Raw genomic sequence first — 23545 nt, 5'->3', positions numbered from 1 at the left:
TCCCGGGCACCCTGCCACGCGGCAGGACCCAGGACGGAGCCCAGGGCGGGGAGGCCACCCTCCCCGGGGCCCTCAGGGGCCCGGCTGGAGCTCCTGAACCCAGCCAAGCAAGGGGAGGCTCCCTAGCCACAACGGAACCCCGTCCCGGGCCTTTGGCAGTGCCGCAGGCTGGGGACGGGGCCCAGGGCCGGAGCCCCCGACCCGGGGCCCGGCTGGGCCCCTGGACCCAGCTGGGGCTCCCAGGCCCGGAGGCGCAGGGGAAGCCTCCCCGGGCCCGCCGGACCCCGTCCAGGGCACCCTGCCACGCGGCAGGACCCAGGGCGGAGCCCGCAGGAACTTGTTCGGGCACCCTGCCACGTGGCAGGACGGAGCCTGGGGTGGGGAGGCTGCCCTCCCAGGGGCCCATGGACCCAACCCAGCAGGGGGAGGCCGGCCAGGTCTCATCCGGGGCAGCCTGCCACGCGGCAGGTCCCGGGACAGACCCAGGGCTGGGGCAGCATCCTGGCCGGCCTGTCCAGCTGCCGGCTGAGGACTACTAGGCCGAGAGGGGTCCCAAAAGTACCCTGTCCCTAATAATCCGGAGGAAGGCTACCCCCTTTCTGGTAACCCGCGCGCTCCGATTGACGGAGGGGACCCTAGGGGCAAACGCGCCCGGCCTCCTGGAGCCCTGACTGGGATCCGGGAGGCAAATGGACCCTCATCGGGACTTCCAGGCCGACCCGGCCATCTGGTCGCCTCATTGGAAAGCATTGCGCGCGACCAGATGGCAGAGGGGAAAGGTGTGATCAGATGGCCGGCACCTGAAAGGACTCCCGTCTGCCTGCCCCGAGCTGAGCCGTACCGGTAGGGCTCCCGCCTGCCCACCCACGCAGGGCTCGGGGGCCTCTGCTTCCCGGGGGGCTCGGGGACCCCGGCTGGGCCTCAGGCACTTGGAGGACCACCGGAGCTCTCAGGCCCGGGCGCCCGGGGAAGAACTGCCAGGGACCCGTGGAGCCCGTCCCGGGCACCTTGCCACGCCACGGGCCGGAGGAGGGAGCAACGGATGCCTGGGAGGATGTTGCCCGGGCATAGCCCATCTGGTCCCCGGCAAAGAACCACCAGCCCTGGAGGGGTGTTCCGGCATACCCTGCCCCTACTAATCCGGAGGAAGGCTACCCACCTTTCTTGTAACCCACGCGCTCTAAGTGACAGAGGGGACCCTAGGCGCGGACGCGCCCGACCTCCTGGAGCACTGACTGGGATCCGGGAGGCAAATGGACCCTCATCGGGACTTCCAGACCGGCCCGGCCATCTGGTCGCCCCGTTGGAAAGCATTGTGCGCGAGGGGAAAGGAGCGACCAGATGGCCGGCACCTAAAAGGACTCCCGTCTGCCCGCCCCGCCCCGAGCCGTAGCGGTAGGGCTCCCGCCTGCCCACCCACGCAGGGCTCGGGGGCTCTGCTTCCTGGGGGGCTCGGGGACCCCGGCTTGGCCTCAGGCACGGGGAGGACCACCGGAGCTCTCGGGCCCGTGCTCCCGGGGGAGGACTACCCGGGACCCGTGGAGCCCGTCCCGGGCACTTTGCCACGCCGCGGGCCGGAGGAGGGAGCTCCGGATGCCTGGGAGGATGTTGCCCGGGCATAGCCCATCTTGTCCCTGGCAAAGAACCACCAGCCCCGGAGGGGTGTTCCGGCATACCCTGCCCCTACTAATCTGGAGGAAGGCTACCCACCTTTCTTCTAACCCACGCGCTCCGAGTGACGGAAGGGACCCTAGGCGCGGACGCCCCCGACCTCCTGGAGCCCTGACTGGGATCGGGGAGGCGAATGAGCCCCCATCGGGACTTCCAGGGCAGCCCAGCCATCTGGTCGCCCCATTGGAAAGCATTGCGTGCGACCAGATGGCCGAGGGAAAGGTGCGACCAGATGGCCGGGACCGAATGGACTCCCATCTGCCCGCACCGAGCCATAGCGGGAGGGCTCCCACCTGCCCTTGCAGGGCTCGGGGGCTGCAGGGCATGGGGACTGTAGGGCTCGGGGGGCTGCAGGGCTCGGGGGGGCTGCAGGACTCGGGGGCTACAGGGCTCGGGGGCTGCAGGGCTCCGGGTCTCCGGGTCTGCAGGGCTCCGGGGATGAAGGGCTCTGGGGCTGCAGGGCTCTGGGGCTGCAGGGCTCCGGGGCTGCAGGGCTTCGGGGCTGCACGGCTCCGTGGCTCCGGGGATGCAGGGCTCGGGGGGGGGGCTCGGAGACACCACGCTGGGCCTCAGGAGCTCCCGGGGCCCGGACGCCTGGGGACACATGGAGCCCGTCCCGGGCACTTTGCCTCGCCGCGGGCTGGAGGAGGGAGCACCGGACCTCCTGGAGCCCTGACTGGGATCCGGGAGGCAAATGGACCCTCATCGGGACCTCCAGGCCGGCCCGGCCATCTGATCGCCCCAATGCAAAGCATTGCGTGTGACCAGATGGCCCAGGGAAAGGTGCGACCAGATGGCCGGGACCGAAAGGACTCCCATCTGCCCGCACCGAGCCATAGCAGTAGGGCTCCCGCCTGCCCTTGCAAGGCTCCGGGGCTCTGCACCAAGGACCCTTGTCCCTGGCAGATGGACACTTGGCAGGCCGCAGGACGTGGGCTCCCAGGCCCTGACCGAAACTCAGGAGGCCCGGGTCGGTCCCTGCTTCTAAACGCAGCCAGGCCGGGGAGACCGGGGAGCCTGCCCAAGCACGAGGGACCCCAGTCCCGGGCACACGGTCCCTCAGGTTGTGCGCTCGTTTTCCACATTTTTTTTCAAAATGGTGCGTAGTTGCGCTAGGCAAAGTCTTCCCAGCCCTACTCAGGACGTGCGCTCGTTTTCCACAATTTTTTTCAAAATTCCACGTAGTGGCGCAAATTCCGCGTTGCCCTATAAAGAATATAAATCTATTTTAGCTTGTACTTCTGTCAACTGTCTATTTTATAATCATGCCACACCCTCAAATAGGCCAGTAAAAAAACTTTTGTCCTGAATTTTGACCCTTTTTCCTAAATTTTGATTGTCATTGTCCAGAATTGACTTTCTTGCCAGGTCGTCACCCTAGGTAGGAAGAACCTGAACCCCTAGCCCTGGGGTCTCACAGCGATCCATGCCAGGGCTGAAAAGCATTTAAAAAATTTTTTTTGCTGCAAATCCAAGGGGGAAGGCGTGGGTAGGGTTTCAGTATAACCCCGGGTGGGGCAGGTCCTGGGGGCATGATTTCTAACATTTTGTGGAGGGGGCACAGACTTCCCCATGGCCAATCTTGGACCCGGAGACCGCTACCTCCCAGGGGCTGGTAGTGTCTTCACACAAAGTGGAGTGTGCCACTGTAGGATTTTAGTGACGACTGGATGATGTGCAAGTATGGTTTGTAACTGTGTGTGCTCGTATTGTGGGCTCATGGGCAGCTAATGTAAACGTGGAGCAGTTTTGTTATGAATGTGGATAGTTGTGTGTATGTGGTCGCTTTGTTTTAATGTGGATGGTTTGTAGGCATGTGGAAGTTATGTTCATCATAAATATGTTCATACTCCCGAATACAGCAATTATTTTGGTTACACACGGAGCGGTCAGTCGCAAGAGGACATTACATATGGACATGGGTCTCCAAAATCTCAGTTTCTTTAAAGTTGGTAAAATCTGTACAAAGCAACGGTACGGAATATCTGTGTGTAGGTCGTTATAGTTAGGAAATAGGATCTTTTTTAAACCTTAGAAAATAACTGAAAAAAATACAAAGGTTACAACAGGAACGTTATAGTTAGGCTGACATTTCACTTGTACAAATCCAGAGAAATTCAGCAGTTATAGTTAACTGAGCTAACTATAACGTACACCCCCAAAATGCACTGTTTATGACCTCACACATTACATCACTGATGACACCTCAAATTACATCACTGATGATATCATCCACAGGACCAGTCATGTATCCACTCACAGACCCACACAACCCCTCATACACCCTCTCACATACCCATACAACCGTTCACACACACCCTCATTCATCAATAGGGCCACTTACAGACCCACTCACTGATACAGCCTCTAACCGATAAGCCTCTCGCTGATACAGCCACTCACACACCCATATAGCCACTCGCACATTCAGACACTTATCCATACAGGAACTCGCACATGCACTCACTCACCCATACAGCCGCAGACTTACCCACTCACTCACCCATAGAGCCTCTGACCTATCCACTCACTCATCACTACTGGAACTCAGACACCCACTCACACACACGCCCAGTCTCACACCCATAAAACCACTCACACACCCACTTACAAACCCATACAACTACTTACACATCCACTCTCACCCCCACTCAACCACTCACACACCCATACAATCACTCACACCTACTCACTCATTCACACACCCACTTACAAACATACAACCACTTCCAATCCCACAACCACTCATACACCCACTCACATATCCATGCAACCACTTGCACATGGTCACACACAGTCACTCACATAATATATGTTAGAAGTTTTGTAGTAGCTTAATATATATGTTGAACACTCAAACATTTAGAAAACACTTGCACTCACTGGATGAAGTCATGACACAGCCCATGTCTTGAGTGAAGTAATATGTGAGATCATAAGCAAGTGCATTGCGGGGGTGTAAATTACAGGTAGTATATATATATATGGGTAATACTCACCTCTTAAATATTTACCACGCATCTGCCTTTACCATACGTGCCTTTACAACAAAACTTTTGTGGTAAATGCATATGCATGATAAACGTTTTCGCGGTTAAGACGCATGCATGTTTCCAAAGATATTAGTCCTTTTGTCTTGAATTTAACAATGAATGTACAATCTATTGAGGTTATGGGCTACTGGGCATGAAATACTATGTGCTAAGAAAATATGCTTTTTATGTAGCTCTGTACCGCAGGCCATAGTTTACGTTTTTATTATGTCATAAACTACTTCTTAAAAATTGTTTTCTAAAAAAAAAAAGTGATAAAAGAGCATAAAAAGAGTCTTTACATTATGTAGATTGTCTGGACTGTTGGAGATATTTTATGCTAAAAAGAAATCCAATCTATAAAATGGAACAATTACGCTGCAAAACAGTCTGAGCTCCAATATGGCTACTTAAGATTCATGCGCTGGCCAAGCTGCTTTGCCTCCAACATCCTTCCAGAAACTTACATTGAGGTGTTGGGCGGTGATGGGTCCTGCTGAGGGAGGGGCCTGCCCACATTTTAGCATGAGAAACCCATGAATCCCAGAACATGTCATGCACCACGACTGTATAGTGGCTCCATAACCTAGAAGATGATGGTGCTTATCAGGCTTTCTTGCATTGAAGAGCTGAATGCATGGTGGACGCCCACACCTGAGCAGACCTGAGATGCAGCAGAGTTGCATGAGATCGCTCAGTAAACTGGATTCTGGGGGAAATCACCAGTGGTACGGCAGCAGGAGTGGCCCCACAGTGTGCAGAGCAGCCCTCTGCAGAGAATCACGGGAGGGCCTCCTTGGACAGCTGAAACAGATGAGCCCTCCTATGGGGGGGGGGAATGTACTAAAATAACACCCCGTTGAACCTTAGAAATGATTTGATTTGCCCTGGTAGTCCTTACTCACAAGGAGAACAAAGGTAAAGATATTTTTTCCGCTACAGACTTCAGGTTCATTGAATCCATAGACAGCAGAAAGGACTTACCACCTGAAGAGAACCCCTCCCCCCAACTTAATATTTATTTTTATTTTTAATACAGGTTGAGACAATGATCATGGTGGCACAGAAAGACAAGGGGAGCTCCCTCCAGAGGATGGTGAGAAAGATGATAGGCCCGCGGGGGAATCTGCATAGCTATGGGGTTGCCCATTGACTATTAAGCTTAATATGGAGTTGCACATTGACAATTAGGCTTAATATGGAGTCCCTAGACCGGAGTATGTTGGAAGTAGTAATCTACGCCACCAAAAATAGAGCGATTATAGCCCAGAAATTTGAAGCTGGTGTAATTGCCTCTTTATCCCACAAGTAATACAAACAACAGCACTTGAAAAATGTCATGCATTGCAACTTCAAGTCCTGGGCATAAATTCTCTGCTGGCTGGAGTGGACTTAAAGAAAGAGGTACCATCACTTCTTGTTAATTTGATAATTTAACACCGGAGGGAGAACTGTGCTCCGAGGTAACTGATATAAGCAGGGGAAAAAAGGTCTTTTAAAGTACAACATTACAGGGTCCATCTTCCTCTGAGCTTAATTAATCTACATTTATAAGCAAGAGAGCTGAAAGCAGTTAAGAAGGAACTCATTTGGTGTCTGAATAGAAGCTTCTGTGTGGTTTTCAGCTTGACTCTGTATCAGACACAGAGGAAAATAATAGTTTTCTCAAATACAGAGAAAGCACAAGACAGCTTGCCCCCTAGATTGGGGTGGGCAGGAGTGGAGGGGGTAAGGCACAAACCTGAATGTGGGGGTGACCATTAACTGATGGATCCTGAGTAGCATTTAAGGGAGTGACTCCTGTAATGTGCACTTGGTTTCTTTCTTCATAGCAGAGTTATTATGGATCAAAAGTGGAGTTGATCTAGGCGACATTTAATTCAGTAATATGCAATAGCAGGTCATTTGTTATTTGGAGATAATATAGAGATTTTATTTCCATGTGTGGCCTTTGACATTAACTTTACTCCTTATCTCTTCTCTCTAGTACCATCCCTGTGATTGGTACCAGAGCCATTAAACCTGGACACGTTTTGTACACAGCTTTAATATGGCAGAAGTATACTGTGTTCCCTTTGAATATTAGCTATACATTGTCTCTGCTGTAAACTTACTAAACTATAAAACTGAATATTTGAATGGCAAAAGTCTAAAATGATATTAATAAAATGAATTTCACCTTGCAATTCATCATGTTTTGAATTGCAACAATAGAACAGGAAAGACCTCAGCACAACACCAGGTGTGAAATAGAGGACACAGTATGGGTCCAGGGAGACCGTGTCAGAGGAAATCTGAATATGCCATATAAAGAGAGCAGGATGAGTTTATTAAAGGCTCAAGAAGGTCAGCAAAAGAGATCAATCCTGCAGCATGAGAAGAAGCAGAAAACTAGTCATGAAACTAGGAGGGTAAGAGAAAATTAGGCATGGCCTTGCGGCACTGGAAATCAAAGTATTTAGTAGCCCTTCCAGGAGAGAGACAAGCATAGTACCACATTTGACAATAGAGCTTCTTATAGCAGTAGGAAAGACACATAGTTAACATCACACAGGAAGGAATGTTGGAGAGTTCAGCTGTTCCTCTGAAAACGAAGACACCAATATCCTGATAAAAGAAAAATTTTAACATATTGCATTAAAACTTTGTCTGTTGCATTTAAGTGATTTAAATGAATTCATTAATTTGGGAAGTGGTGTAGCTAAGACAGGAGTCTATAACGTTTTCTCTAATGAGAGTTACTTCTGACCTGTGAAAATCGTCGTGAGCTACTGAAGGTTAATTAACTTGTGCACTGTTACTAGACACTCCATTACCCAGTTTCACTGACTTTAAGCCTAATATGCATGGAGCCCGATCCTATGGTTTGATCAAAATCCTGTGACTAGGGGTACTATGATAGGGCTGCCATGAGCGTCAGTGAGCTCAGGGTCTGTAAGGATGTATGAACATGTGTGTGAATGAATGGGATATATGTGCATGGGTGACTGAGAGCCTGTGTTGTATGTACTTGTGGCACAGGACATACTTTTTGCCATATATGGCACAGTTACATGTACAAGACAAACATACAAGCTGGGAGAAATTCAAAGTGCGAAAACAAGTTCTGCAAAAAATTTCTGATTAAGGAACATTTTTCTGCACTTTAGATTTCTCCCATTTAAAAAATGCCTGTATTTTTCAGTTATAAATATGGCGGCATGTCTACCAGCCAGTGGGAGCACGATACCTGCTGTGTGCAATTGTGACACTTTAACATGGGGAAAAAATTCAGCTGCGGAGTTAGATTTATGTTTACATTCATTACATAAAACTCAACCTTTCAATTTTCTCCAATGTCAAAGTGTCTTTACAAACAGCAGACAGTTTACTCCCTGAGGCCTGTAGACATGGTGCCATATTTATAACATGAAAATACAGTAGTTTGTTTAAATGTGAGATATTCAAAGTGAAGAAACATGCTTCATAAAACATTAGGACTGAATTGACTTAATTTAAAGTACTGAAAAACATTAAGACAATGTTTCATAGAAACCTTTTTCTTCACTTTACATTTCTTCCATTTAAAATAAAATGATTTTTTTTCCCAGCTATAAATATGGCACAGTATCTACTGCCCACTGGGAGTAAGATGCCTGCTGTGTGTAAATGCAACACTTTGAAAGAGGAGAAAATTAAAACGAAGAGTTAACCTAATCATTAAGTTCATGCTTCATTTTAATATTCGGTCATTTGAAATTATTCAGAACCATCAATTTGTTCTCAAGCTCCAATATTGAGTTGTGAACGACTTACTTAAGAGTGCTTCAGTTCTGAACCTCTGTGACTCACCTGGGTCATAAACCTGAGTGGAGCTGTTGGACCCGGCCTCGTGGCGTGGTCCTTAACCCCCCTGGACTGTGGCCGTTCCCCGCCCCGGCCTTCACGGGCCACCCGTCTGAACTGCTCCAAGGCCCTTCACCTGGAACTGCACGTGGTCGCATGCTCCTCATGGCTCCGCCATCTTGTTGGCATCTACGTCACCCCGTACACCAGCCGGCGCGACCCCGCTCAACCCGGCCTCGACCCCAGCGAAGCCCCGACCTCGAGGCACCACGGACTGGCCAGGGGGTGCCGCAGGAACCATTCATCGCCCCCGGCGGACGACGGTATCGTTGGGACCCCCAACTGTCCTCCCCTCTCGAGGTGTGATCGCCCTGCAAACTCCCATGGGCCTGGCGCCTCTCCTGCTGGGCGTCTGGCCACCTCCACCCGGCCACTCCGCCCCCTCGGGCGCAAGGGTCCGGACATCAAAGGGCTCCAGACCTATATCTGGGGCGACCCCACCACAGCTCGGCAGTTGTATCCCGGAGTCGAGAGCCCTGCTGATCGAATCGCGGCTGACCCTACGGAGAAGAACTCTTGTCGGAACCATCACGAGCCCTGCTGACTGCGTCGCGGCTCCCTCTTGTGAACCTTTCCTGAACCACCTGGAACATCGGAGCCCTGCAGACGCCGTCGCGGCCCCACCTCGCTGAGACCTTCCTCGGAGCCCTGCTGACGACGTCGCGGCTCGAGCTGAGCAGAAACCATCTTGAGAGCCCTGCTGATTGAATCGCGGCTCTCCACGAACTGTACGCCAGAGCCCTGCTGACGCCGTCGCGGCTCGACCCCTCCGAGATCGGAGGTCCTCCAGCTTGAGGATAAGAACTGGGCCCCAGGTACCCTCGTACCACATTCCTGCCAAAGACTGTCCCGCTACCCCTACCCTTCCAAAGAGACATTGAGACTTTTGGTGGATCCCTCGATCCCTTCGTGTAAATATTGAACTCGTAACCTTTTATTGATGATAAAGAATTGCTTGTCTTGAGACAACCTCCTTGAGTCCGGTGTGGTGGTGTTACTGTGCTAGTACGTGATAGGAGAAGGATCTCTCAGGAGACTTCTCGGCAGCGCTCGGCTACTTCGTGCAGTGCGAGGGCCCCCCTTTGGTGGTCTCACCGACTCCTCGGGGTCCGCCTTCCAACATTTGGTGGCCAGCGACGGGATCCGAGCCGAACGCAGTACGTACCAGCCAGTACCCACTAGCTACCCATCCAAACGAATAGCATCATGAGCAGCCAGGAAAACAACGCGACAATGGAGTTCCAGCCCGAACGGCTGGAAGAATATACGCACAAAGAATTAAAACAGTTCTGCAGAGACAAAGGCATTGCAACCACCAGCCTCGGTACCAAGGAAGAGATGCAGAAAGCTCTGAGGACATGGCTGGAGGCCAGGGCAGGCCCCTCCCAGGAAGAAGGGCCCTTGCCCCTGACGGAGACCACAGCAACCGCACTGACCCCGGCAACCGGAGGACGAAAGAGCCTAGAAACCGGCCTCTCCGAAGAAGAAATACGAGAGCGGGAAAAGGTCCGGAGCCACGAGCTAGAGCTCGCCCGACTGCGACTGGACGGCGAACTCCAGCTGGCAGAAAAGAAACTGGCCCTCGAGCAGCTACGCCTTCAAGAAGAGATAGAAGAGAAGAGACGACACCGGGAGTTGGAGGAAAAGAAGCTCACCCTTGAGCACGAGCGCAGCCTCAAGGAGCTCGAGATCAAGGCCAAGAACGGAGGGACCAACACCCCCAGTACGAGAGACACTCTACCGCCTGCCGAGGCCAAAGTACATATCCCGAAGGAGGTCGTCAAGGAGTATTACAAAAATGACGATATCCAACAATGGTTCAAGGCCTATGAGGTGGCCATGACCTCCCATCGAGTGCCCCGAAAAGACTGGGGCGCAGGCCTGTGGGGGCGATTCCTGAGTGAAGGGCGGGACACGCTGCTCCAGCTACCGGAGGAAGTGATGACCTCCTACGATCACATGAAGGAGGCCCTGCTCACCCGCTACGGGCTAACAGCGGAGATGTACCGCCAGCGGTTCCGAGACTGCAAGAAAATCCCGGGTACCACATGGGTGGAATATGTGGACTTTTTTAGTCGGGCCCTAGAAGGGTGGATCAAAGGCAGCAAAGTAACCACCTACGGGCAGCTGGTCGACCTCATCGTGTGGGAACATCTTTCCAACAATTGCTTCGTGGAGCTGAGACAGCACCTCCTCGACAGCAAAATGACCGACCCGCGGAAACTGGCCGTCGAGGCCGATCGATGGGTCAACTCCCGGGTCCCCCGGAGCTCAATGGGGGAGTACCAGAGGAACCCCAACGGACCCCCACGCCAGCGCGGTGGGGGGGGAGGGCCGAACAGGAACCGAGACCCTCCCGCTGGGGCCCCCAGGAGCCCCCCTCGAGGGCCACCGCAGCCACATCTCTCCCCGAGCCTAGCACGAAGGGTGGGCCCGGCCCGGCCCGGACCACGGCCACCAGTGACCTGCTATGGCTGCCAACAAACCGGACACTTTGCCAGCGACCCGGCCTGCCCTCTGAACCGAAGAAACGGGGCCGGCGGGCCCCCGCCCCGGCAGCTGACAGCCGCCGCCTTGGGGGGAGGAGAAGAGGAAGAAGAGGCCCTCGACCGAGAAAACACTGAGTGGGAGCCGGCAGCCATGTCCCTGGTCTGCCTGGGTAGCCGGGAGATGGTACCCTGCACCCCCATCCCAACCAACACCCAGAAGTACCGGCAGCAGGTCACGGTCAACGGACAACGGGCCGAAGCCCTTCGCGACACCGGCGCCAGTATCACCGCTGTCCGCTGCCACCTGGTGACCCCTGAACAGATTCTACCGAATGTGCTGTGCCCTGTCCGGACGGCCGACAACAGTGAAAGCCTATGCCAGATGGCCCTGGTCCCCTTCGAGTGGGGAGGGGTGACGGGCCTGCTGAAGGTGACAGTGCGCGACGACGCCCCGGTCGACTGCCTCCTGGGGAACGACTTGGAGAGTTCCCCCTGGGCTCAAGTAGAACGACGAGAGCACCTCCGAATGTTGGGACTGGCTGATTGGGCCTGCGCCATCACCCGGTCCATGACCGCCCAGGCCCCCCGCTCATCCTCGACCTCCGGGACCGCCCGACCCGAGGGGCTCACACCCCCTCCCGCCAGCAGCGAGGAGGAGGCGGACACCGACCCTGGGTCCAGCGAATCCTCCCCCGAAGAGATGACTTCTCCGAGCGCCCTACCAGAGCTGACGCAATGGCAACACGAAGGGGGCCCCACCCGAGAGCAGTTCCAGCAAGAGCAACAGTCCTGTCCCTCTCTCGAAGGGGTCCGGCAGCAGGCGACCGCGCAAGCCAACGGTGACCAGACCGGCACCCACTGGATCTACTGGGCCGAGGGCCTGTTGTACAGTGAACAGAAAGTAGCAGAACTCGGGGCCAGCCGCGTGTTGGTGGTCCCCCTCCGCTTCCGGGAGTTTCTTCTCAACCTGGCCCATGATGTGCCCCTCGCCGGACACTTGGGGCAAGACAAAACGTACAGTCGTCTGGTGACCCACTTCTACTGGCCCCGGATGCGGAGAGATGTGGACAACCACTGCCGGTCCTGCCAGACCTGCCAAGCCAGCGGAAAGACGGGGGGTCGGGTCAAGGCCCCCCTCCAGCCCTTTCCCGCCGTCAGCACCCCGTTTGAACGGGTCGGAATCGACATTGTGGGACCCCTGGACCCCCAAACCGCCCTGGGCCACCGCTTCATCCTGGTCCTCGTGGACCACGCCACCAGGTACCCGGAGGCGGTCCCGCTCAGAACCATAACGGCCCCTGTGGTAGGCCGGGCCTTGATGGGGATCTTCTCCCGAGTGGGATTCCCCAGCGAAGTGGTGAGCGACCGCGGCACGAACTTTATCTCCAGGTACATGCGGTCCCTGTGGCAACAGTGCGGGGTCACATACAAGTTCACGACCCCATATCACCCTCAGGGGAACGGACTGGTTGAGCGATTCAACCGAACATTGAAAGGGATGATCCAGGGCCTGGAAGAACCACTCAGGCGGAAATGGGATGTCCTGCTGCCCTGCCTCCTGTTCGCCTATCGGGAGGTCCCGCAGAAGTCCCTGGGGTTCAGCCCGTTTGAACTATTGTATGGACACCCGGTCCGCGGACCGCTCAGTCTGGTCAAGGAGGGCTGGGAGATGAAGCCCCGAGGCGCCCCTCCTGACGTCTACCGATACCTCCTGACCCTCCGAAACCAGACCCGCAAGTTCCGAGCCCTCGCCGAAGCCAACCTCGAGGCCAGCCAGGAGGACATGAAGCGGTGGTACGATCGCAACACTTCTACTGTAGAATTCGAGCCAGGTCAGAAAGTATGGGTCATGGCCCCGGTCGAACCCGGCGCCCTCCAGGACAAGTGGACCGGGCCCTTCAAGGTGGTGGAGAAGAAAAGTCCCGTCACCTACTTGGTCGATCTGGAGTCCCCCCGGAACCCCCTCCGGGTCCTACATGCTAACAGGCTAAAACCCCACTTCGCCCGGACCGAACTGAGCCTGCTGCTGGCGACCGACGAGGGGGGCGAGGACGACTCCGAGCCCCTGCCCGACCTCTTGCAAGCCGACATTCACGATGGATCGATCGAAGGGGTCCAACTCGCCTCGTCCCTGACCCCGGAAGAGCGCAACGACTGCCAGCGATTACTGCGGGACTACGCAGCCCTCTTCTCTCTCACCCCGGGGGTGACCCACTGGTGCGTCCACGACGTCGACACCGGGGAGAACCCCCCCATCCGACACAGAGCCTACCGGGTGCCTGACCGAGTGCGGGCCTGCATCCAGGCCGAAGTAGCGAAGATGCTGGCCCTGGGGGTCATCGAGCCTTCCGACAGCCCGTGGGCCAGCCCTGTCGTCCTGGTGCCCAAGGCCGCAGCTCCCGGCCACCCCCCGGAGTTGCGATTCTGCGTGGACTACCGAGCCCTGAATGTAGTAACCAAGACGGACGCACACCCGATACCCCGGGCCGACGAACTCATCGACCGCCTAGGGGCCGCTCGCTACCTGAGCACGCTGGACCTCACCGCCGGGTACTGGCAAATCCAGCTCACCCCCGGCGCCCAAGAAAGATCCGCCTTTTCGACTCCGGATGGGCATTACCACTTTCGGGTGATGCCCTTCGGAATGAAGAACGCCCCGGCCACCTTCCAGCGACTGGTGAACAAAGTTTTGGCCGGGCTTGAGGCCTTCAGCGCGGCCTACTTAGATGACATTGCCGTGTACAGCAACCACTGGGCCGAGCACCTCCTCCACCTAAAGGCCGTCCTGGCCGCCCTCCAGCGGGCCGGGCTCACAATCAAGGCCAGCAAATGCCAAATCGGCCACGGATCCGTGACCTACCTGGGCCATCAAGTGGGGAGCGGGCAGGTGGCCCCCCTCCAAGCAAAGATAGATGCCATCCAGACCTGGGAACCCCCCACTACCCAGACCGCTGTCCGGGCCTTCCTGGGCCTCACCGGATACTACCGACGGTTTATCCGGGACTATGGGAGCATTGTCGGCCCCCTCACAGAGTTAACGTCCAAAAAGCAGCCCAAGAAGGTACACTGGACACCCCGCTGCCAAACAGCCTTCGACACCCTCAAAACGGCCATGTGTACTGCTCCGGTGCTGCAGGCCCCGGACTACCAGAAGGAGTTCGTGGTACAGACGGACGCCTCCGAGTATGGGATCGGGGCCGTTCTCTCCCAAACTGACGAAAAGGGGCTCGACCGACCAGTGGCCTTCATCAGCCGGCGACTACTGCCCCGGGAGCAACGCTGGAGCACTATTGAGCGCGAGGCCTTCGCTGTGGTGTGGGCCCTCAAGAAGCTCCGGCCCTACCTCTTTGGCGCCCACTTCCGGGTCCAGACCGACCACCGGCCCTTGCAATGGTTAATGCGAATGCGGGGCGAGAACCCCAAACTGCTGCGATGGTCCATCTCGCTACAAGGGATGGACTTTGACGTCGAACACCGGCCCGGCAATGACCACGCCAACGCCGACGGCCTGTCCCGCTTCTTCCGCCTTGACGAGGAGAATCCCCAAGGAGATGGGTGACTCTCCATGCCTTCGGCTGGGGGGGACGCCTGTTGGACCCGGCCTCGTGGCGTGGTCCTTAACCCCCCTGGACTGTGGCCGTTCCCCGCCCCGGCCTTCACGGGCCACCCGTCTGAACTGCTCCAAGGCCCTTCACCTGGAACTGCACGTGGTCGCATGCTCCTCATGGCTCCGCCATCTTGTTGGCATCTACGTCACCCCGTACACCAGCCGGCGCGACCCCGCTCAACCCGGCCTCGACCCCAGCGAAGCCCCGACCTCGAGGCACCACGGACTGGCCAGGGGGTGCCGCAGGAACCATTCATCGCCCCCGGCGGACGACGGTATCGTTGGGACCCCCAACTGTCCTCCCCTCTCGAGGTGTGATCGCCCTGCAAACTCCCATGGGCCTGGCGCCTCTCCTGCTGGGCGTCTGGCCACCTCCACCCGGCCACTCCGCCCCCTCGGGCGCAAGGGTCCGGACATCAAAGGGCTCCAGACCTATATCTGGGGCGACCCCACCACAGCTCGGCAGTTGTATCCCGGAGTCGAGAGCCCTGCTGATCGAATCGCGGCTGACCCTACGGAGAAGAACTCTTGTCGGAACCATCACGAGCCCTGCTGACTGCGTCGCGGCTCCCTCTTGTGAACCTTTCCTGAACCACCTGGAACATCGGAGCCCTGCAGACGCCGTCGCGGCCCCACCTCGCTGAGACCTTCCTCGGAGCCCTGCTGACGACGTCGCGGCTCGAGCTGAGCAGAAACCATCTTGAGAGCCCTGCTGATTGAATCGCGGCTCTCCACGAACTGTACGCCAGAGCCCTGCTGACGCCGTCGCGGCTCGACCCCTCCGAGATCGGAGGTCCTCCAGCTTGAGGATAAGAACTGGGCCCCAGGTACCCTCGTACCACATTCCTGCCAAAGACTGTCCCGCTACCCCTACCCTTCCAAAGAGACATTGAGACTTTTGGTGGATCCCTCGATCCCTTCGTGTAAATATTGAACTCGTAACCTTTTATTGATGATAAAGAATTGCTTGTCTTGAGACAACCTCCTTGAGTCCGGTGTGGTGGTGTTACTGTGCTAGTACGTGATAGGAGAAGGATCTCTCAGGAGACTTCTCGGCAGCGCTCGGCTACTTCGTGCAGTGCGAGGGCCCCCCTTTGGTGGTCTCACCGACTCCTCGGGGTCCGCCTTCCAACAGGAGCACTGCTGTTTATTTGGCCCTGCTATCTGCAACCTGATAATAATGTGAAACAAGCATTGGCATAGCCAATAGGTCTCGCCTTTGGGGCCTTATAAGTGTTTAGCCAGAGCTACTGACTTTGCCAATGTCTTCAAGCTGTGCTGTAGAGAAGTGTGGCTGCTGTGCAGCATGCTGAAAAGTTATAATAAAAAAGCGTCAGAAGCATTTTTGTTACCTTATAAATGACCAAGAAGGCATTATGTACAACTGAACGACCATATTAAAAAAAGTATTTACAATAGAAAATGTCCTCAGTTTTCTTTTGTTCTTGCAATGCTGGCAACTTGTTTCTGCCTATTCCAATGGTTGTTTGTTAAAGCTTTTTTTTGAGGGGGCATAAACAATCGGAGGGTGAAGGTTGGGAACTAGTACCTGTATTATAACACTAGCAGTGGCCAGACGCTAGGGGAGAATCAACAGATGCCAGATTCCGAGAGCAGGCTGAGGTGGTGCTGAGTGATGCTGCGGTGGTAGTGGTGGTGGTGACTGGTGCGGAGACGATGCTGAGGTGATGCTGAATGATACTCGGGTCTTGCTGAGTGATGATGATGTGGTGGTGTACTAGTGCAAAGGCGATGCTGAGTGATACTGATGTGGTGCTGAGTGATGCTGTGGTGGTGCTGAGTGATATTATGGCGCTGAGAGATGCTGTGGTGGTGCTGAGTGATGTTGTGGTGGTGCTGAGTGATGCTGTGGTGGCGCTGAGTGATGCTGTGGTGACGCTGAGTGATGCGGTGGTGGCGCTGAGAGATGCTGTGGTGGTGCTGAGTGATGCTGTGGTGACGCTGAGTGATGCTGTTGTGGTGCTGAGTGATATTGTTGTGGCACTGGCTGATGCTGTGGCGATGCTGTGGTGGCGCTGAGTGATGCTGTGGTGGCCCTGAGTGATGCTGTGGTGGCCCTGAGTGATGCTGTGGTGGTGCTGAGTGATGATGTGATGGCGTTGAGTGATGCTGTGGTGGCGTTGAGTGATGCTGTGGTGGCGCTGAGTGATGCTGTGGTGGTGCAGAGCGATGCTGTGGTGGTGCCGAGTGATGCTGTGGTGGTGCCGAGTGATGCTGTGGTGGTGCCGAGGGATGCTGTGGTGGCGCCGAGTGAAGCTGTGGTGGCGCCGAGTGATGCTGTGGTAGCGCTGAGTGATGCTGTGGTAGCGCTGAGTGATGCTGTGGTGGCGCTGAGTGATATTGTTGTGGCACTGAGTGATGCTGTGGTGACGCGGAGTGATGCCGTGGTGGCCCTGAGTGATGCTGTGGTAGTGCTGAGTGATACTGTGGTGGCCCTGAGTGATGCTGTGGTGGCCCTGAGTGATGCTGTGGTGGCAGTGAGTGATGCTGTGGTGGCGCTGAGTGATGCTGTGATGGCGCTGAGTGATGCTGTGGTGGCGCTGAGTGATGCTGTGATTGCGCTGAGTGATGCTGTGGTGGCAGTGAGTGATGCTGTGGTTGCGCTGAGTGATGCTGTGATGGCGCTGAGTGATGCTGTGGTGGCTCTGAATGATGCTATGGTGGCCCTGAGTGATGCTGTGGTGGCAGTGAGTGATGCTGTGGTGGCGCTGAGTGATGCTGTGATGGCCCTGAGCGATGCTGTGGTGGCAGTGAGTGATGCTGTGGTGGCGCTGAGTGATGCTGTGATGGCGCTGAGTGATGCTGTGGTGGCTCTGAATGATGCTATGGTGGCCCTGAATGATGCTGTGGTGGCCCTGAATGATGCTGTTGTGGCGCTGAGTGATGCTGTGGTGGCGCTGAGTGATGCTGTGGTGGCGCTGAGTGATGCTGTGGTGGCACTGAGTGATGCTGGGGTGCAACTGAGTGATGCTGTGGTGGCCCTGAGTGATGCTGTGGTGACCCTGAGTGATGCTGTGGTGATGCAGAATGATGCTGTGGTGGCACTGAGAGAAGCTGTGGTGCTGCTGTGTGATGCTGTGGAACCCTGAGTGATGCTGTGGTGGTGCTGTGTGATGCTGTGGAGCCCTGAGTGATGCTGTGATGGTGCTGCGTGATGCTGTGGTGGCTCTGAGTGATGCTGTTGTGGCGCTGAGTGATGCTGTGGTGGCGCTGAGTGATGCTGTGGTGGCGCTGAGTGATGCTGTGGTGGCACTGAGTGATGCTGGGGTGCAACTGAGTGATGCTGTGGTGGCCCTGAGTGATGCTGTGGTGACCCAGAGTGATGCTGTGGTGATGCAGAATGATGCTGTGGTGGCACTGAGAGAAGCTGTGGTGCTGCTGTGTGATGCTGTGGAACCCTGAGTGATGCTGTGGTGGTGCTGTGTGATGCTGTGGAGCCCTGAGTGATGCTGTGATGGTGCTGCATGATGCTGTGGTGGCTCTGAGTGATGCTGTGGTGGTGCTGAGTGATGCTGCTGCAAATTACACCAACTTCACGTCATCTACATTAAAGGTATTCTACTGGTGTTTTGACAAAGCCTGCGTGAGCCGTAGCCCCGCCTGTAGGGTAGAGGAGCGCAAACTAGAACCATGCCCCTTGAAGCACTGTACAGTGTAAACAGATTGTCGTAAACTGCGTTTTACACTGCGACCCTGCGCGCTTCAACAGTATTTCGCGGATTTAACAGTATGAGAGGCGAGGCCAATATCAGGGGCAAAGTAAAGCATCACTTCCGCCCACAATTTCAGTCAAATATGAAAACTCACGAGAAGCTCCTGCGACTTGCAAGTCCCATCCTGAAAACGAGTGACGCCATGACTCTGCTGCTGAAGGGCACCACACGTAGTCTTTCAGCAGAGGCTGTTGGCGGGTGGGTAGGCGGGCTAAGGGAACGAACAGCTGTTTCATTGGGTGCCGTGATGTGGCGTGGGAAAGGCAGGTATCTTGATTGACACTATGAGCAAGTTGCTTGTACTTGCAGGCTTCAGCGGGAGAGAGAGGCGGAGGGTGTAAGAAAGTGGCTCTGTATATGCTGTTCCCAAATAGGTACAGTGTGCACAGAGTCCACAGTCCCCAGAGGTTTGGCAGAGGCTAAAGTTAGATATAACCTTACTCTCTAAAGTGGTAGCTTGGTCGAGTAGTAAGGCAGTATCAGAGGACAGTGTAAAGCATTTGTTGTACACACACAGTCAGCAAATGGTCTCACACACTCAAGAACTGAACTCTAGGCCAATGGTTTGTATGTAAAAATATATGGTTGTTTTATTTTAGAACCAACAATAGGTATCAAAAATATACTTTCTCAGAATGAGATGCTTTAGTTATATACTTTACAATAGGCAATTGACTTTTGAAGGCAATAGTTACAGTTTGTTGCAATAGGCAACACAATTTCAAACACAATAATACATTGAGCTCAATGGGAATTTCAAGTTAAATGCAATTGATTACTTTTAGGATTACTTTTCTAACTCTAGGACTAGATCCTAGATTCAGTCCTGGGACAGTTCCTCGAAACAGTTGAGTAAATACGATTTAGTTACTGTTGTGATTTTTAAGCAATATTTTGGTATTTTAAATGTTGACACTTAGAAACTTTTCTCTAATAAAATCACCAATGTTATCCTATGGGAGGAAGTTCACTTAGCAGGTAAGTGGGGTTATTGTTACTTTTTCTAGTTCAGTGTTGGATCCTGGATCCAGCACTAGAGTACCACCTGTAAGCAGTTGAGAGAATGCGTTTAGGTTATACAGGCGATTTTTAACAAATATTTATAAGTTTGTAAAATCGACACTTAGAAGAAATTTCACAGAAAAACAGTCAATGGTTTCCTATGGAAGAAAATTCAAGTTACAGGTAAAGTATGTTCTCGTTACTTTTGTAATCCAGTGCTGGGCTTCTAGATTCAGCACTGGGACATCTATCTAAGACAGGTAAGTAATTACGTTTTCACAGTTAGTGCGATCTTTAAAGAATATTTGTAGTTTGCAAAAATCAACACTTTTAGAAGAAATTTCACAGAAAAACAGTCAATGGTTTCCTATGGAAGAAAATTGAGTTATCGGTAAGTAAGGTTGTAATTACTTTTCAGGGTCAGTGCTGGGCACCAGGATCCAGTACTGGGATCTCTCCTGATAGCAGGTGAGTATTTCCATTTTCGCTACTCTGTTGATTTTAGGTGAATATTTTAAAGTTTAGAAACTCCACACTTAGAAGAATTTTCAAGTGAAACCAGACAATGTTACCCTATGGAAGAAAAGTGAGTTATGGGCTTTTGGGTAAGTACTCGACTGGCAGAGTTAAGATTCTGGGCATAGACTCAGGGGTCTCCCAGGGTCAGGTAAGTACAGTTGTTACACCCTCAGCTGCGCAGGGGCAGCCGGGTGCAGAGTGAGTTAGGCCCAATGTTATCCTATGGGAGGCAGGGGCCTGTGGTTGGTGGCTGCTGGCTAGCAGGCCACGCGGCTGTGGGAGCTGGGCTCCTGGTCACTTGCTCAGGGCAAGTGGGAAAGTAGGTTAGAGTAGAAGTTGCACTGCCAGGGCCACTCGGGCGGCTTGGTGCAGGGTGCTTTTGAGCCGTCGGGCGCTCAATGGATTGCAATGGAGAAGCTCAAGAACGAACAAAGGCTGCAAGTTCGGGGACGACGAAGATTCTTCAGGTGCGACTACCATTTTGAGAGGTAAGTTGGGTAGTTGGAGGATAGGTAGGTACCCAGGAGTTGGGCACAGGGGGCCGCAGGCGCCGGGGTGCCTTTTGGCGTTAGGAAATCTTACCCTCTGTTGATCGCGGTTGGGGGGGTCCCTGGTTCTGAGGCTGCAGGCGTCGTCAAGAGCGTCGAGGTGGGTCCTTGGCTGCCGGATTCGGGGTCACAGTCGCCGGGGGGACTTCCTCGTGGTCTTTGTCCACTCCAGCACAGGCCAGGCTTGGCGGGTGCAGAGTGTGCAGGGTTTGCGGTTCCTGGCTGATGCCAGGGGTCAGTTACTTGCTTTGAGCAGTACCACTGCTCGTGGGAGTCCCAGATGCTTAGAGTCACAAGGTAGCCAGGTCCTCCGGGGTTTGTGAGGTTGCTGGCCACAGGAGATGCCGGCATTTAGCAGGAGCAGGTTCGAGGATCGACAGGCCGGTAGGGCTGGGGCCAAAGCAGTTGGTGTCTTCCTCTTGTTAGCAGCTGCACGGCAGGTCTTCTTGCTTCTTGATCTTCTTTGCTGTTTCGGAATCTGGATCTAAGGAAGGAAGGTTCAGGGTGCCCCTAAATACAAGATTTAGGGGTGTTACAGGTAGGTAAAGGGCAGGGACCACTGGGTCCCTGCCCTGGGGTGGGTACACCCCCTATCCTGCCACTCTCCTGTGGGAGGGGGGCAGTAGCCTAGCCCTGATTGGGCAGGGCTTCCCATCTTCAAGATGGCGAGAGCCCGGAGATGTGCTTCACCTCGCCTCCCCCACCTGAGGGGTGGGGTTTGCAGAGGCTGGCACACCCTCTTTCCTTCCTTGGGGATTCCGGCCAGTCTTCCCGCCAGAGTGGGGGTCAGAATCGGCAGGGGCCAGTTGCTGAGTACAGCAAGTGGCCTGGAGAAGCTCACAAAGATGGAATGCCTTTGAAGCTTCCCCTGCCCATCCTGGGGGAGGAGACCTAGCACTGCACCCAGGATGTGCATTGTTGCAGGCCCAGGAGAGCGGATGGCTCTCTACCCAGGGGTCCAGCAACATGTCTGCTGTGTGGCAGCCTAGGCAGCCCCTCAGACAAGACGTGGATTGTAGGTTAGGTTCAGGGGGCATCTCTAAGATGCCCTCTGTCATGCATGGTACATTAAATCCCACACTGGCATCAGTGCAGGTTTAATGGGCTGAGAATCATTAAGTGGGTCGCACACCGCTCGTCATACTAGCAAGTTGCCCCATAGGATTCTGGACAATGAAGTAGCAGCGGCGAGTACACCTATGCTACAAGTGTTGAAAATAAATGCCATCCCTGGACACGTGTTTCGAGGTAGTTGCCTCTCGTCAGCAGGGAGCAGGTCTGTATGTGGGGTGCCGGTAGACTGCCAAAAGTACAAGGTTAAATACCTTTCACGGCGCGCGGGTGCGGGATCCTGACTCGTCAGCCGTGTAGCTCGAGGGAGCCTTTAAAGTCAATCATTAAGTGGGTCGCACACCGCTCGTCATACTAGCAAGTTGCCCCATAGGATTCTGGACAATGAAGTAGCAGCGGCGAGTACACCTATGCTACAAGTGTTGAAAATAAATGCCATCCCTGGACACGTGTTTCGAGGTAGTTGCCTCTCGTCAGCAGGGAGCAGGTCTGTATGTGGGGTGCCGGTAGACTGCCAAAAGTACAAGGTTAAATACCTTTCACGGCGCGCGGGTGCGGGATCCTGACTCGTCAGCCGTGTAGCTCGAGGGAGCCTTTAAAGTCAATCATTAAGTGGGTCGCACACCGCTCGTCATACTAGCAAGTTGCCCCATAGGATTCTGGACAATGAAGTAGCAGCGGCGAGTACACCTATGCTACAAGTGTTGAAAATAAATGCCATCCCTGGACACGTGTTTCGAGGTAGTTGCCTCTCGTCAGCAGGGAGCAGGTCTGTATGTGGGGTGCCGGTAGACTGCCAAAAGTACAAGGTTAAATACCTTTCACGGCGCGCGGGTGCGGGATCCTGACTCGTCAGCCGTGTAGCTCGAGGGAGCCTTTAAAGTCAATCATTAAGTGGGTCGCACACCGCTCGTCATACTAGCAAGTTGCCCCATAGGATTCTGGACAATGAAGTAGCAGCGGCGAGTACACCTATGCTACAAGTGTTGAAAATAAATGCCATCCCTGGACACGTGTTTCGAGGTAGTTGCCTCTCGTCAGCAGGGAGCAGGTCTGTATGTGGGGTGCCGGTAGACTGCCAAAAGTACAAGGTTAAATACCTTTCACGGCGCGCGGGTGCGGGATCCTGACTCGTCAGCCGTGTAGCTCGAGGGAGCCTTTAAAGTCAATCATTAAGTGGGTCGCACACCGCTCGTCATACTAGCAAGTTGCCCCATAGGATTCTGGACAATGAAGTAGCAGCGGCGAGTACACCTATGCTACAAGTGTTGAAAATAAATGCCATCCCTGGACACGTGTTTCGAGGTAGTTGCCTCTCGTCAGCAGGGAGCAGGTCTGTATGTGGGGTGCCGGTAGACTGCCAAAAGTACAAGGTTAAATACCTTTCACGGCGCGCGGGTGCGGGATCCTGACTCGTCAGCCGTGTAGCTCGAGGGAGCCTTTAAAGTCAATCATTAAGTGGGTCGCACACCGCTCGTCATACTAGCAAGTTGCCCCATAGGATTCTGGACAATGAAGTAGCAGCGGCGAGTACACCTATGCTACAAGTGTTGAAAATAAATGCCATCCCTGGACACGTGTTTCGAGGTAGTTGCCTCTCGTCAGCAGGGAGCAGGTCTGTATGTGGGGTGCCGGTAGACTGCCAAAAGTACAAGGTTAAATACCTTTCACGGCGCGCGGGTGCGGGATCCTGACTCGTCAGCCGTGTAGCTCGAGGGAGCCTTTAAAGTCAATCATTAAGTGGGTCGCACACCGCTCGTCATACTAGCAAGTTGCCCCATAGGATTCTGGACAATGAAGTAGCAGCGGCGAGTACACCTATGCTACAAGTGTTGAAAATAAATGCCATCCCTGGACACGTGTTTCGAGGTAGTTGCCTCTCGTCAGCAGGGAGCAGGTCTGTATGTGGGGTGCCGGTAGACTGCCAAAAGTACAAGGTTAAATACCTTTCACGGCGCGCGGGTGCGGGATCCTGACTCGTCAGCCG

At 54.5% G+C, this 23545-nt stretch overlaps 1 pseudogene; it reads right to left on the bottom strand.

Moving 5' to 3' along the window:
* LOC146870665 (transcription initiation factor TFIID subunit 11-like) overlaps positions 1–23545 on the bottom strand; it is a 284397-nt pseudogene that overhangs the window by 162006 nt on the left and 98846 nt on the right.

This window comes from Triturus cristatus, chromosome 1_1 (genome assembly GCF_964204655.1).
Source record: "Triturus cristatus chromosome 1_1, aTriCri1.1, whole genome shotgun sequence".
NCBI lineage: Eukaryota > Metazoa > Chordata > Amphibia > Caudata > Salamandridae > Triturus > Triturus cristatus.
Note: the sequence above shows the minus strand (reverse complement) of the source record. Positions and strands in the feature narration are given on the sequence as shown.